The sequence below is a fragment of the Bidens hawaiensis genome, unplaced genomic scaffold, assembly GCF_021521415.1.
Source record: "Bidens hawaiensis isolate Kalapana, Puna unplaced genomic scaffold, B.hawaiensis_p1.1 tig00029948_1, whole genome shotgun sequence".
NCBI lineage: Eukaryota > Viridiplantae > Streptophyta > Magnoliopsida > Asterales > Asteraceae > Bidens > Bidens hawaiensis.
In genome coordinates, this window is record NW_027494984.1 from 221,608 (window position 1) to 235,498 (window position 13,891).

Consider the following 13,891-nt stretch of genomic DNA (forward strand, 5'->3'; position numbering starts at 1 on the left):
TTATGGCATCTACTAAACTTAGACACTATTTTGAAACTCACCCTATATGTGTTAAAACTAATTATCCTATTAAGTCTGTTTAGAGAAAACCAGAAATGTCAGGTAGAATGGCAAAATGGGCGGTAAAGCTAAGTGCATGTGATATAACATATGAACCTAGGACTGCCATCAAATCCCATGCATTAGTAGACTTTGTGGCTGATTTCACCATTGAACTTAAAGAAAAGGCAGACTTGGAAGTCCAACAACTTGAAGAAACCAAAGATAAGTGGACTCTATACACTAATGGTGCTTCAAATGTTAGAGGAACAGGTCTGGGGATTCTGCTGAAATCGCCACAGGGGAACATTATACCTCAATCAATATCATGCGGATTTCAAGCCACAAATAATGAGGCAGAATATGAAGCTTTGATAGCAGGATTACAACTAGCAATCGACATGAAAATCAGGTTTATTAAAGTATATGTTGATTCATTGTTATTAACTAATCATTTTAATGGTTCATATACTGTATAGAGGAGAAACACTAATGAAATATCTAGAGCTAGTCAAAAAACTAGCAAAGTGTTTCGAAATGTTTGATATTTCACAGGTACCTAGAGAAGAGAATATTGAAGCAGATGCCCTAGCATATTTAGCTTCATCCTTCAGGATACCGGAAGGTGTCAAGATCCCAATCATACATATCGTGAGCCCAGCAATGGAAGAACAAGGTGTCAATGAAATATCGGAAGATGGTAGAGATATGGGAGTCACGAATCCTGAGGATAATGAAGATTCTTGGATTATCCCGATTAGGAGATATATTCAGGATGGAATTATCCCCAAGGATGAAAACCCAAGAGCTTTTCGCACAAAGGTAATCCCATATACTATAATGAATGATATATTATATAGAAAATCTCTTGCAGGACCATATCATAGGTGCTTGGAGAAGGCAGAAGCTCAAGAAGTTCTTCAGGATATCCATGATGGAGATTGTGGGAATCACACGAGGGCAGAGCACTATTCTCCAAGATCCTGAGGACGGGGTATTTCTGGCCAACGATGAAGAGGGATGCTATGGATTATTCTCATAAATGTGATGCATGCCAGAGACACAGCAACATTTTGCACCAGCCAGCAGAACCATTATATCCTATTATATCCCCTTGGCCTTTCATTAAGTGGGGAATGGATATCGTGGGGAAACAACCAAGAGCCCCAGGAGGAAAAGTCTTTATGTTGGATATGACCGATTATTTCTCGAAGTGGATCGAAGCGGAAGCCTTTGTTCAAGTCAGAGAGAAAGAAGTTATCTCATTCATCAAGCGCAATATCCTGACAAGATTTGGGATTCCGGCAGAGATAGTGTGTGACAATGGCTCGCAATTCATCGGTAAGAGAACAACTAACTTCTGTGCCAGTTGGGGAATCAAGATGATCACATCAACATGTCCACCCTCAGGCTAATGGGCAGGCTGAATCAAGCAACAAAATCATTATCAATAACCTGAAGAAAAAGTTGGGGTCTAAGAAAGGAAAGTGGGCCGAGGAACTACCTTTTGTTCTTTGGGCAGATAGGACCACTTCAAAGAATGCTACTGGTCAGACTCCTTTCTCATTAGTATTTGGAACTGAAGCAGTTATCCCCACAGAGATGGTTATCCCGACGGCCAGAGTCAGTCATCAAAATCCCGAAGATAATACTCGAATTCTACTTGAAGATCTAGATGCGGTAGAAGAACTCCGGGATTTGGCAAAGATCAGAATGGCTTCTTATCAACAGAAGATAGCAAAGTCCTACAACAAGAATATAAGAGTTCGAAGGTTTCAAGAAGGGGATTTGGTTCTCCGAAAAGCTTTTCAAAATACTACCAATCCTATAGAGGTAAGCTCGCACCAAAGTGGGAAGGTCCTTACTTGATCGATTCGGTAGCAGGAAAGGGGGCATACAAATTGTCTACTTTGGATGGTGACTTACTACCAAGGGCTTGGAATACTATACACCTCAAAAAATATTTCATGTAAGACTTCTATCCCGAGGATAACTATTATACTAAACAGTCAAGGTATGTACTCGAACTTATACTTTTATTCATTTTTAATATTATTATTCTTCAAACAAGCAACTGACTTAAGCATCGGAGGGGTGTTAGCAAGGCTAACACCCACCCCTCACTTAGAGTTAACTTTTTGTAGATATGAGGAAATGAAGTTAACTTGGGCCTTCGTCGCCAGTTTCTAAAGGCCTCGTCACCAACTTATTCTTAAGGTATAAGGGGTTTTCACCTCTTCTAAGGCTTGAGGGATTTTCATCTCTTCCTAAGGCGCCTGTAGCGCACGTTTATTCAACCTTAGTTCGACTTGTTACCTCGTTATCCTCGGCTATTGGTTTGAATCTCGAGGTTTAAGGGATTTTCATCTCTTCTTAAAGTCGCCTGTAGCGCATGATTTATTCAGCCTTAGTTCGAGAGGCGGGGCCAGCAAATGAAATATAGTGACTTGTTACCTCGTTATCCTCGGCTATTGGTTTGAATATCAAGTTTATGGTATACGTACCATAATCTAAGGTTTAGGAGATTTTCATCTCTTCTAAAGGGTCTCGTCACCGGTTCATTCCTAAGGTTTAAGAGATTTTCATCTCTTCTAAAAGGCATTGTCGCAAGTTCGTTTCTAATGGTTTAAGAGATTTTTCATCTCTTCTAAAGGGCCTTGTCGCCAGTTTATTTAGGCCTTGTCGCCAGAATTTCTAAAATTATTTTCAGGGATAATCGCTATATCCACAGGATTAGAGGAGCATCCTAAACAATGGTCTTGTTGCAAAAATAAGATGGTCTAGACATTATCCAGGTTAATTGATATGCGGTTCTGGTATGATTTACTATTTGTGAATATTCCATCTTTTGTATTAATTACAAGATAAAGTTTATGACTTGGTATTGGTTTATTGGCTAAAACTTAAGTTATTACTAAGAAATTTTTTAACAAACTTAAAATTTTCTCTAATAACGGAAACAGGGATTTCGTAGGACTAATCTATTCTCGTAATAATGCCAACTTTAGTCAGTGCTAAATCATAAAATTTTGGTGCTACATGGAAAACAGTTTATCATTAGAAAATTTAACAGCTGAAATTGGTAAAAACAGCTGTCAAATTTTGGGGACAATTGTTAGGGCCCAAATTTTATACTCGGATCTGTGGTCAGCTCAGGATCCTAAATATGCTCGGGATCCCGAATATGTTCAGGATTCTCAGATAAGTTTAGTATCCTGAGTATTATTGCTAATAAATAGATATTTCTCTCTTGGTGTTGATTTATAATTGCAGATATTAATTGTTGATTTACTCCATGCGAAATACACGGTTGGTGGTTACATAAAAACGTGTGGAATGAGTTATAACCTCTAGCATTAAGGGCCAATTAATGGTTAATGATTAACCATTGACTATTATCCTGAAATCTCGCACTTATAGTTAATATTAGCACGTGTGGGACCATGTTTAGTGAGTAACTCCCAAAAGAATCAGTCAAAGATGTGAGAGACCAAGTCTAACATATAACTTCGCATTTAAAGCCATTAAGCCACGTAATTAAAGCGTGAAACGTTTTTCATTAATGACAAGGGCGGATTTCCCGGGATAACAATTGTAATCTTTTCTTATAAGTACGAGCTGATAATATCATTAGAGCACACACCTTCACTTACCTAGCTACTAGCATACACTGTAACACATAGTTTACGATCACTTATCAGCTCCACCACTTGTAATCCTCTTTTTGTTATTAATAAAAGGGTCGGTGATAGTTTTCACCGTCCGGGGGTTTTTTGTGCCGGAGATTATGATAATCAAGGGCTTTTTCCCTCGTAATCAAATCATTGTGTTCATCCTATTTTGATCAAGCACTCCACCTCACGCACTAATTTGATCAAAAGTTACGTTGTTAATTTTTGACCGAAACATTTATATTATGTAATGTGGTGTTTTAGTTGTGCTTCGAAGGTGTTTATAATATGTCTCAATGATGGTTGAAAGAAATATAATGTATGATTGTTTTAAAAAGTTATTGGTTTTACAAGTTGGGAGTGCATGAACAAGTTTTTTTTACCAAAACAGGTTCGGGTTAGAACTGGTTTCGGTTTGAATCAATTTTTGTCAAAGTTGTTATTATTATGTAAATATATGGTGTTATTTATTATGAAGTATATTACTTTTTTATTTTTATCATTTTTTTATGCTTGGTGTTATCTATTATGTAAATATATATGAATAAATTAGTGTATTTATATTATAATATGCTTCTTTAGGCTCACAGTTAGAAAAATAAACATAATTGAACATGGACTTCTGGTTGGTTGGGTTTCTAACTTTTCCTAATCCTTGAACAGACAAAAAATCCCAAAGTCTGAATCTTTTGAGTCATCTTTCTAATTTTCACTACTTGAGACTTTGTTTTTTCGTAATTTGTTGGAGAGAAGATTCTAGGAATGTCATTGAGGTATTGGGAAGCTAGAGGCATAATGGAAAGTATCAGGATATTATGAAACTAAAGATGGTCATGGAACTAAGATGGTCAATGGTAATTTGGGATTTTATGGAACTACAGATGGTCATGGCCAAATTGTTTAGTTTAGTATCATTGACTTTCTTGATAAAAGTTGAGTTCCTGACCTGTGTTGACTTGGTCTCTCGGTCAACAGTGGTTTCTACCCGTCATCATCCGTCAAATACTATCCACCTTGGTGGCAACTTTGTTGTCATTGTCGTCGATATGTAGAAATTATGTGCCGCCAACGGTAATTTTGGAATTTAGGATTATATGGAACTACATATTTTTATGGCCAATATTTGATTAGTTTACTCAAATTTAACTTTTGTTGGGGTCAAGTCAAGTTTTACTTTCTTGGTAATGCAGAGTTTAAAAAAAAGTAGAACCGATTACTCATGGACTTCATATTAAATAAAAATAAAAACCCAGTTGGTTTAGTTGACTAACATCAATAAGAGACACTTGATCCAACTTTCTCGTTTTAAAACGTCATGAAGTTATGCCTTGTTCAATTGATCAAACTCTAATTGGAATAGTTTCCTTTATTATTTAACTATATTAATCATTTGTTCATTTAAACAGTCCACGAGTCTAATCAAGCCCGGCCAAATCCTGATTGCGCTCCCGTCGTAACGCGCGGGCTCTTCTACTGGTTACATTATAATACATATAGGCAACCTTTCACCTCGGTTGCAATCAAGGTGGCTTTCCGATTCATATTCAGGCTTCAATGGCAATTAATATGCATCAATTGAATTGAACAACTGCAATACCTAATTAAAGGATCGACATTTGCTCCATTGATCATCTGATTTTTCTTTCATTTTCTGGCTCATTATAATACCCTATTCTCCTTTCAATTCTCCTAAATTTATTAAATTTTCCCATGTATGTTTTTGAATACGATTTGTTTGAGTAATTTTATACTCATCATCTGTTACGGCGTCACAGGTAATTGTGTTCTTTTCTTGTTTAATTTGGAATACATTGTGTAATTCACGAATTAGGATTTATGATTGATATGTGTTTGTGTGATTGATTGTGTTAGGTTGGTTCGTACTTTGTTGAGCAATATTATTCGATACTTTAGCAACAGCCGGAGTTTGCTTACCAGTTTGAGTCGACGCAGGCTGCATCGGCTATATACGTGAGTTGTTGTGAACTTTATGACTTAAGGATGACATGCCTTATTTGTACATGATTGTGATAGGATATTAGGAGGAATGAGTTTTATTATTAATGTATACATTTGCTTTATTTGATGTTTGTAACTATGAGTAGATCCTGTGTTCTACAACTCACACCGATTAGGCGATTAGATATTTATATCAAGTGTCTTTAAACATAGGGGCTTTCGTAATGGTCTGGAAATGCACACCAATTAGATGCTTTATACCACAATTTCATGTTTTATACCTTCATTTCGTATGTAAATACGCCTCCATTTCCTGTAATTATATCTCAGTTTCATGTATTTATATCTTCATTTTTATGTATTTATGCATAAATTTCATGTATATCTAAGCAAAAATTTAGGCGAAGTTTGATATCGACAAAATAACCAAATAAACCGAACTGATTAACCACAAACCGATTGGTTAATTCGATTGGGGTTGACAACCGAACTTGACTGTGCACGCCCCTAGCAAAAAGTGTCGCTATGTAGACGCCCCTAGGAAAGGCTGGTGGTCACACTCATGCTCACTAAGGGATATAATGGTTCACTGTGTGACCATTTTCTTGATTAATAAAATATTGAAAATATTTTAACAAGGCTTCTTTTCATGCTTGTGAGTCCACTCACAATGGTATTATGGGTGGCCTAATAGTATGAATGTTCTTTTACATATTAAAGGGATCTCAGTAGTCATATGTGACATGTCCTTATATATGAGCCATCATCTGTATATTATATTATGCTGATAACTATGTGCCAAATTTTTCAACAATGCTATGACCCAGGACAACTGTTTTTTTCTTTCCATATATGGTTTATTCTTATTGGTTGCATAAGTATCACGTGTTTAGTTTTGCTTATCCTTTATTTTTATGTTTTTTTAATTTTTGACGCACCATAGAGTTGGTGGCAATTTATGACTTATGCTACTGAAAAATTCATTTTTGGTTATGGATTTATCACCAAACAGGAAAAATCTTTAAGCTTAAAGATAACGTGTCAAAAGATGAACATCATCATCATCATCGTACTCAGTATATCCCACCAATAGCAAAGCTATGGTAGGGTCTGAGGAGGGTAAGATGTAGACAGCCTTACCTCTACCCCATAGGGATAGAGAGGCTGCTTCCGGTGAGACCCCCGGCTCGATAGTGGTTTTGCATCAAGCCTTGGACATAAGGCACATAGCACTCAATCATCGGAAAACCGGTTGATCGGTGCATGTACCCTTGTCTTTCGGTTATCAACGCCACCACATGATGCCTGATTAACCTTCCGCCACTTTTAACGTTATTTTCACGAGATTAGTAAAATAACGTCAAAATTAGTGCAATTTCACTTTTGCCCACCCGAGGGTTCACGCATACATACATTATATGTGCGCACCGCAAGCAGGGCGTTGTCAAAAGATGAACATTGTGTAAAATTATAAATTTAATTCATGCTACTTCGTAAAACCAGTATATTTTTAAATTCATGCTATTCTTGTAAAATCATACTTTTTGAAATCTTGGTATTCAGTTAATAGTATTTTAAAAAATACATGTAATTATGAACATAAAAGTGTTTGCAGATGACCCGCACTACTGTTTTACTGCATCTTTTGGCTTTTATTTTTCTGTCACTTTTCTTGTCTTTTGACTATTGAGCTGTCTAAGGAACGAAAACATTTTATTGTACCATTGCAGCGTATTCATACGCTTCTTCAATCGGTACACTTTAGTGGGATTGAAATCGAGACTATACACTCTTCTGAATCATGGAGTGGAGGGATTATTGTGGTGGTGTCGGGTGCTGTCAAATCAAATTGCTTTCTTGGTTCGAGGAAATTTGCTCAAACGTTTTTTCTTGCTCCTTAAAAGAAGGGTTACTTTGTTATAAATGATATTTTTCACTTTGTTAGTGATGAGGTTACCAATCATTTTTCACCACCATTAGTCATTGTACATAAGCATGATTTTCAACCACTGAATTCTTCTCAGAACTTATCGGGTATTGCATCTTTTACTAGAAGTAGTTAGTTATTTATTTTTGCATTTATTAAATAGTGATGTTAGACTGTTTAATAACAGTTGTTGAAAAGTTTAATTCTTTACACTTACAAAGTAATGGTCAAGGTGACTCCTTTACTTCACAAGAACATCAAAATCAGCGGCAAGAAGACTATGATGGTAGAGTAGACTATGAGGAAGCGTCAACGGTCAAACAGCCTTCTTTTGACCATGTTGATCATTTTCAAGAGTCTTTTTATCAAAACACAGTGAAGTATGATCAACAGCCGTTTCATCAAAACACATCGGTTTAAGGTCAAGAACCAACTCAAGCTGTGGAAGCCTGTGAAGTTTACATACGCTTTTATAGTAAGTTATTTCATTATATTTGTTTTTCTTTTCTTGTTGACATTGAAATCCAAATCATCAGTTTCAATTAACCCCCGCCTCCCCTATCCCAGGTACATTTAGTTCTAATGTCTTCTATTTGCTGATTTGTTTTTCCACTCAATGTAATCTAAACAATTTTGTTTTAATTGGTCTCGAAAAATGGATATTTTTCATGTTTGTTTTCTTAATACTCTGTATATGTTACTGAAAACCAGATAAATAAAATAGTATTATGGCAGATAACATATAGTATAAGTTCATATTTTGTATTTATTTCTTTGGCGTTCAACGTCACAAAGTTTTCACTGTTTAAAGTTCTAGATAGCACTTGTGCAGTTTATTGCATGGCATGTCGTTTTAGGTACACTAAATGGCCTAATTTTCTCGGTCGAAACAGAATCCGAGCCAATGGAAACAGGGGCTAGTCAAATCAATTTTCAAAACGAATAATCGGGTTTGGATATGAAAAAGGTTGTTTTAGCGCACGCTAAGGTTAGCCTTCTCATCTTTTCTTCATTTGAGTCTATTTTGCTTGCTTATTGCTGTGTGTTTGGATTTTGAAAATTTGAAACTTTTAAGTTTTATGGAGCTCTTAAAGCCGTTCATTATTTGCTTACATTGTCGATGAGGCTTTTAGCATTTGGATGATGTGACGTGCAAGTGTTAAGTATGATTCTATTTAAAATATCTCATTTCGTACCAGGGATTTTGACTTTTAAATAGTGAAAGTTACATATTGTGGGTTTGTTTCATACCCAGTCGAGTGGTTGACTTAAAAAAAGGGTTACTTTTTGGGCCGGAGCTGGTTGCAGGTAAGAAAGGATTATGTGTTGTAGCGTAATTAGGCTATTATGAAAATGCCACTGCGTTTTTTCCCTTCGCTTCGCGCATTTAGTACATTAACAATGTTTTGTGCAAGATTCTGATGCTATACATATATTTGGATTTGTGTATATGTATATGTATATGTATATGTATATGTATATGTATATGTATATGTATGTGTGTACATGTGTATGTTTTTTTGAACTTATATGTGTGTATGCATACGTATTCTTATGACTCTTGTTTTACAGTTTGTTGAGAAAGCTCCTGAGGACGTTGTTCATGGGGTCCGTGAGAAGGCTGCAAAGCAAAAGAAAAGTTGTATCTTACAAAAACACGTTTGTCGTTCTTTCAATCGACAATTTTGGTATCGGAGTAGATGTAATTCTTATGGTCCGTCGATTAACATTTTATGGTTTTTTGGCACCATTGGATTACCGGTTCTGATCTGTCCTGGTAATGTTGTTAAGGCAGCCAGCTAATGCATTGGCCAATTTTGGACTAGCTGTAACCATTCTTACTAGCATTACTCATAAAGCTTAGCATAAAATTATTTATGTGGATGTAAATTTCATTTTCGAAGTTTTTTTTAGTTTGTTTAATTTAATATAGAAAAATCTTTCAAAAAACAATCTTTCAAGATTTACTTTTAGTTATTTAAACATGTATATCATGTTTTTTTATGATTATGCTTGCTTTGAACTTGCTAACGGCCAGCTAACTGCTTAATAACCGGTTAGGCACTGAACTTTTGTTGAATGATTTGTGTATGCATGTTTTACTATGATCGTGTGATATCTTATGTTTGTTATATATGAACTTGTGACGTTTGTGTTTACATATGATGTATTGATCAATTGAGTTGTTTGTTTGGATTCGATTTAGCTTTCTATGAAGTTATGCAAGTTTGTTTATATTCAGTTAATATTAATCCATAGGTTATCTATCGATTGTTAACTTGGGACCGCAATCCCTGGCGGTTATGATAAACAATTTGGTTGGTTGGTTAGATAAACAATAAAGGTGTCTGAAATTAATTATGATTGTCTTCAAACTGATTTGTATGTGTTGTAAACCACAAGACATTGACCTATAAGAACCCATTTAAGAGGTCTTGAATCACAAGGGATGGGTAATAAAGCTTGCTACGCTGAAGGAACTTGGCTTTTTTATGTTGGTTGGTTACATTGTGGACTACATACCAATTATAACCTCTTTTTATGTATATTTGTATAGAACGCCTTAAAAATGTCTTTAATATTAATTTGTTAGCTTTTTTTTTAACTCTCACGTTTAGTTAGCCTGAACTCTTTCAAGTTGCAAAACCATTTAATCTCTTCCATGTTGCAAAACCATTGATTATATTATCTTGTTATCATTATTTTTTTTATGTGAAAACAAAGCTAAAGCTATTGTTAATTAATTTTACCCAAGTTAAGACTATTATTTTTCTTACCTATCACAAACCCTAAATGAGTTAATAAAATATCAATTTTATTGTGTATTCTCGTAGAATAGATTCATCAAAATGATTCTTAGTAACATTTTTGGAGGTTTTGGTTTGATTACTTTGGTGCTTACTTTTATGAACCAATGAAATACATATTATTTGAAACATAAAAAACTGTCCACATTTTTACAGATAGATGGGGAGGATTCCATAACCAATATTCACGTTTTCGCTAATTCTGTAAAATTAAACGTCAATTGTTTTATTTAAAACAGTAAATTAATTGAGTTTTTTAATAAAGTTACAAATCAAAAATGGTTCCAAACCATCAAAATTTTGGTTGAAGATTGCCTCAAATCTTGCTTATGTAGACAAAATTTTGGCATCGCATTGATTCTCTACCATCCAAATATGTTGGACTAAGCAAAGTGACCAAAAGTAATGCAAAATGCGATTGAGCTCTTATGTGCCTTATGTAAAAGTCTCTCGCAACTAAGAGCCGGATTTCTCACGGCTATTCGATCATTTCAATGTTTGAATTGAAGGTTCATACTGTCAGACTTATTTGATCTTATCAAATGTTATCATTTTTCTCGAATAAATCATGAATTCTATAAGATACTATTAAAGATCTTATCGAAAACTTACAGCTGCTTGCTGTACGGATTAGATCAAATAGGAAAAAGTTTGTAATAGATAGCAATTGATTTATTTTTACTTTGAAGGGCAAGAAAAAAAGGAATGTGCCCTCTTATTTTATTACTAGATGTTCCATTAGTAACATTCCTTTGTAGTTTTGATTTTTTATTTTACTTGTGTTTAGTCTTTCCCGATTATAAATCATATAGAAATTTTTGAAATGGATTTTTTGATTGGTTCATCAATACTGTTCGCCCAGAATCCCCATTTTAACTCTGGACCATTTATTCTACTATTATTAGTGAGCAGTAATGGAATAATTCTATCATAGAGATAAGGGACATAATTCACATGGATATAGTAAGTCTCGCTTGGGCTGCTTTAATGGTAGTCTTTACATTTTCCCTTTCACTCGTAGTATGGGGAAGAAGTGGACTTTAGAAGCACTCCTAATTTAGTTGAGGAATGAAACGGTATCAATTGTTTTATAGATCGTTCTGCAACGCATTTTTGATTTGAATTGAAATCATTTTCAAATCAAAATATCTTCGTTTCCAAATTCCATTGGATTATAGTGGATCAATTTATTCTATAACAGTAAAACAAAACAATTATTTCAGATTCATCGGAATAAATAGATGTATCAAAGAAATAGAATTGGGTCCTACATAAATTCCATATATGGATTAATAACTACATATATTGAAGATAGAAGCTAATATAGTATACCAACTTTATTAGAAACAATTTTATACACTACTATAACACTAATAGAGAGTATGATAAGTAAGAAATCAATTTCTTACTTACCATACTCTCGGATCTCATAGAATACTGCCGATTATAGCCCGTTGATTTCATTTAAGGCGCAAAACAAAAATAGAATACTTTTCATTTGATTTCTTCAACTATTGATAAGAATTCAGAAGTCAAGTTTCATTTAAAGTAATTAATCATTTTGACTGGCTGTTTTTACGTAAATTATAAGTAGAAAAGCAGTAGGAATTAAAATGAACAGTGCAGTAGCAATAAATGCAAGAATATTTACTTCCATAATCTCATCGTTTTTTTTTTCAAAATAACTCGGGATTTAATCCCATAGAGATGATAAATCTTTCACCTGTCAATTCAATGAATGCATTACCTATCGATGATCTTGAATCGGATCAATATCATGAATAACAATATCTGAGCTATTAAATTAATTCGTCGTCGAGAATTGAATAGTATAACATACGAACATCTTTTATCCATACTGAATCCAAAATGGGATTCCCGGACCAATCAAAAACCCCTTTACTTTGTTTATCCTTCTTTTCTTTATTTTCTATAACCTACCTTCCTTAGGTCTTCCTTATAGAACCATCAAACGAACTCTAACCACCCGCCCCAACTACAAAAACCCAACAAACAATACAAGCGAAGTGGAAAAAGAGAGGAATTAGGTTCTAAATTTTAATGATCTAAATTTCTTTGGAAGACAAATAAGTATGAGAAAGATGAGTCGCGGGAGAAAAGATGGAATATTCTATCAACTTCACTATTTTAGTTATTTTTTAGTTTAGGGTTTGTTCTTTCTTCGACAGAATCCTGAAAAAAAGAAGGGAAACCCCTTCGGAATTCAATTATGCTCTCTGTCCCTTCTTTCACAGAAAATCGAGAGGCGAATTGATGTACTTATTGGATACGTCGGGACTGATGGGGCTCGAACCCGCAACGTCCGCCTTGACAGGGCGGTGCTCTTGCCTATTGAACTACAATCCCAGGGAAATAAGAAGAGATCTAGCAGAAATTTTGGATTCTTTTTTATTCTCTCGTATCAGGTATTTTTTCGTATCAGGTATTTTTTAAGAACAAGAGGGTTCTACCATCTGATAGTAGATTGACAAATTGTTGGGCCGAGCTGGATTTGAACCAGCGTAGACATATTGTCAACGAATTTACAGTCCGTCCCCATTAACCACTCGGGCATCGACCCAACGCCTAATTCATTTTAGACGTTCCATAATCAACTTCCTTTCGTCTCCCAGGCAGATTTGACAAATACATATCACTTTATATAAAATACAAAGTCCCACTGAGTAGACTATTAGAAGGACTTGACAAAGATGGATCACTTGATAGAAAATCCCACTCCTATAGTCTTGAGTATTGGTATACCCCTAGAGGGACTTGAACCCTCGTTTTCTCCGTGAAAGAGAGAGGTCGTAACCACTGGACCATATGGGCCTTTGGCCACCTTACCTTAATATAACTCAGACCTTTTGGAGATGTGAATCAAACCGAAAAACTCGTTAACTATTCTGGAGGTTAATGGTAATCAAATCAAACTTTACCATTCAATTACAACCTTGAAACTTGATTTCATTGGTCTTTCTCATCTTTATATCTCTCATTCACAAAGGGTTCTGCGTTGGATCCAAGATCCTTTACTATCCAGTGGATTCAAGGTGCTTTACCAAAATAGTATTTGACCACTTAAATTATATTGCGCCCTAAGTCATACTGTCAATTGACGACAGGACAGGAGGGCAATAAAAGAATAGAGAAGACGGAAATATAGATTAGGTATATCCGCGCGTGTTAATGTTAAGTTAATAAATACAACATTCATATAGTTTTCTGGTATTCAATATTATATTCAAGTAAATTAGAATTTCAATACCGTTATACATTATATTATACATTATAATATAAGAAACTGAATCAGTTTTGATATTTGATATTCTAAAAAAATCCCAAAGCAGAGTAAGCCTAAATGGTAGAATTCTTTTTCTAGGACTGTTTTATAAATTCCGTTCCAGTTGCATCTCTTAAAATAAGTTCAGTATCAATTTTTATTTCACCTATCTCATAGATTCCAGTCAAAGATTCATAGAATCGAA

At 34.8% G+C, this 13,891-nt stretch overlaps 1 non-coding gene across 1 annotated transcript; it reads right to left on the reverse strand.

Annotated features, from left to right (window-relative positions):
• Positions 1–12,900: 12,900 nt before the first annotated feature.
• TRNAY-GUA (transfer RNA tyrosine (anticodon GUA)) lies at positions 12,901–12,984 on the reverse strand. Its single transcript has one exon. It is a non-coding gene; the product is annotated as a tRNA-Tyr (tRNA).
• Between the last annotated feature and the right edge of the window lie 907 nt (positions 12,985–13,891).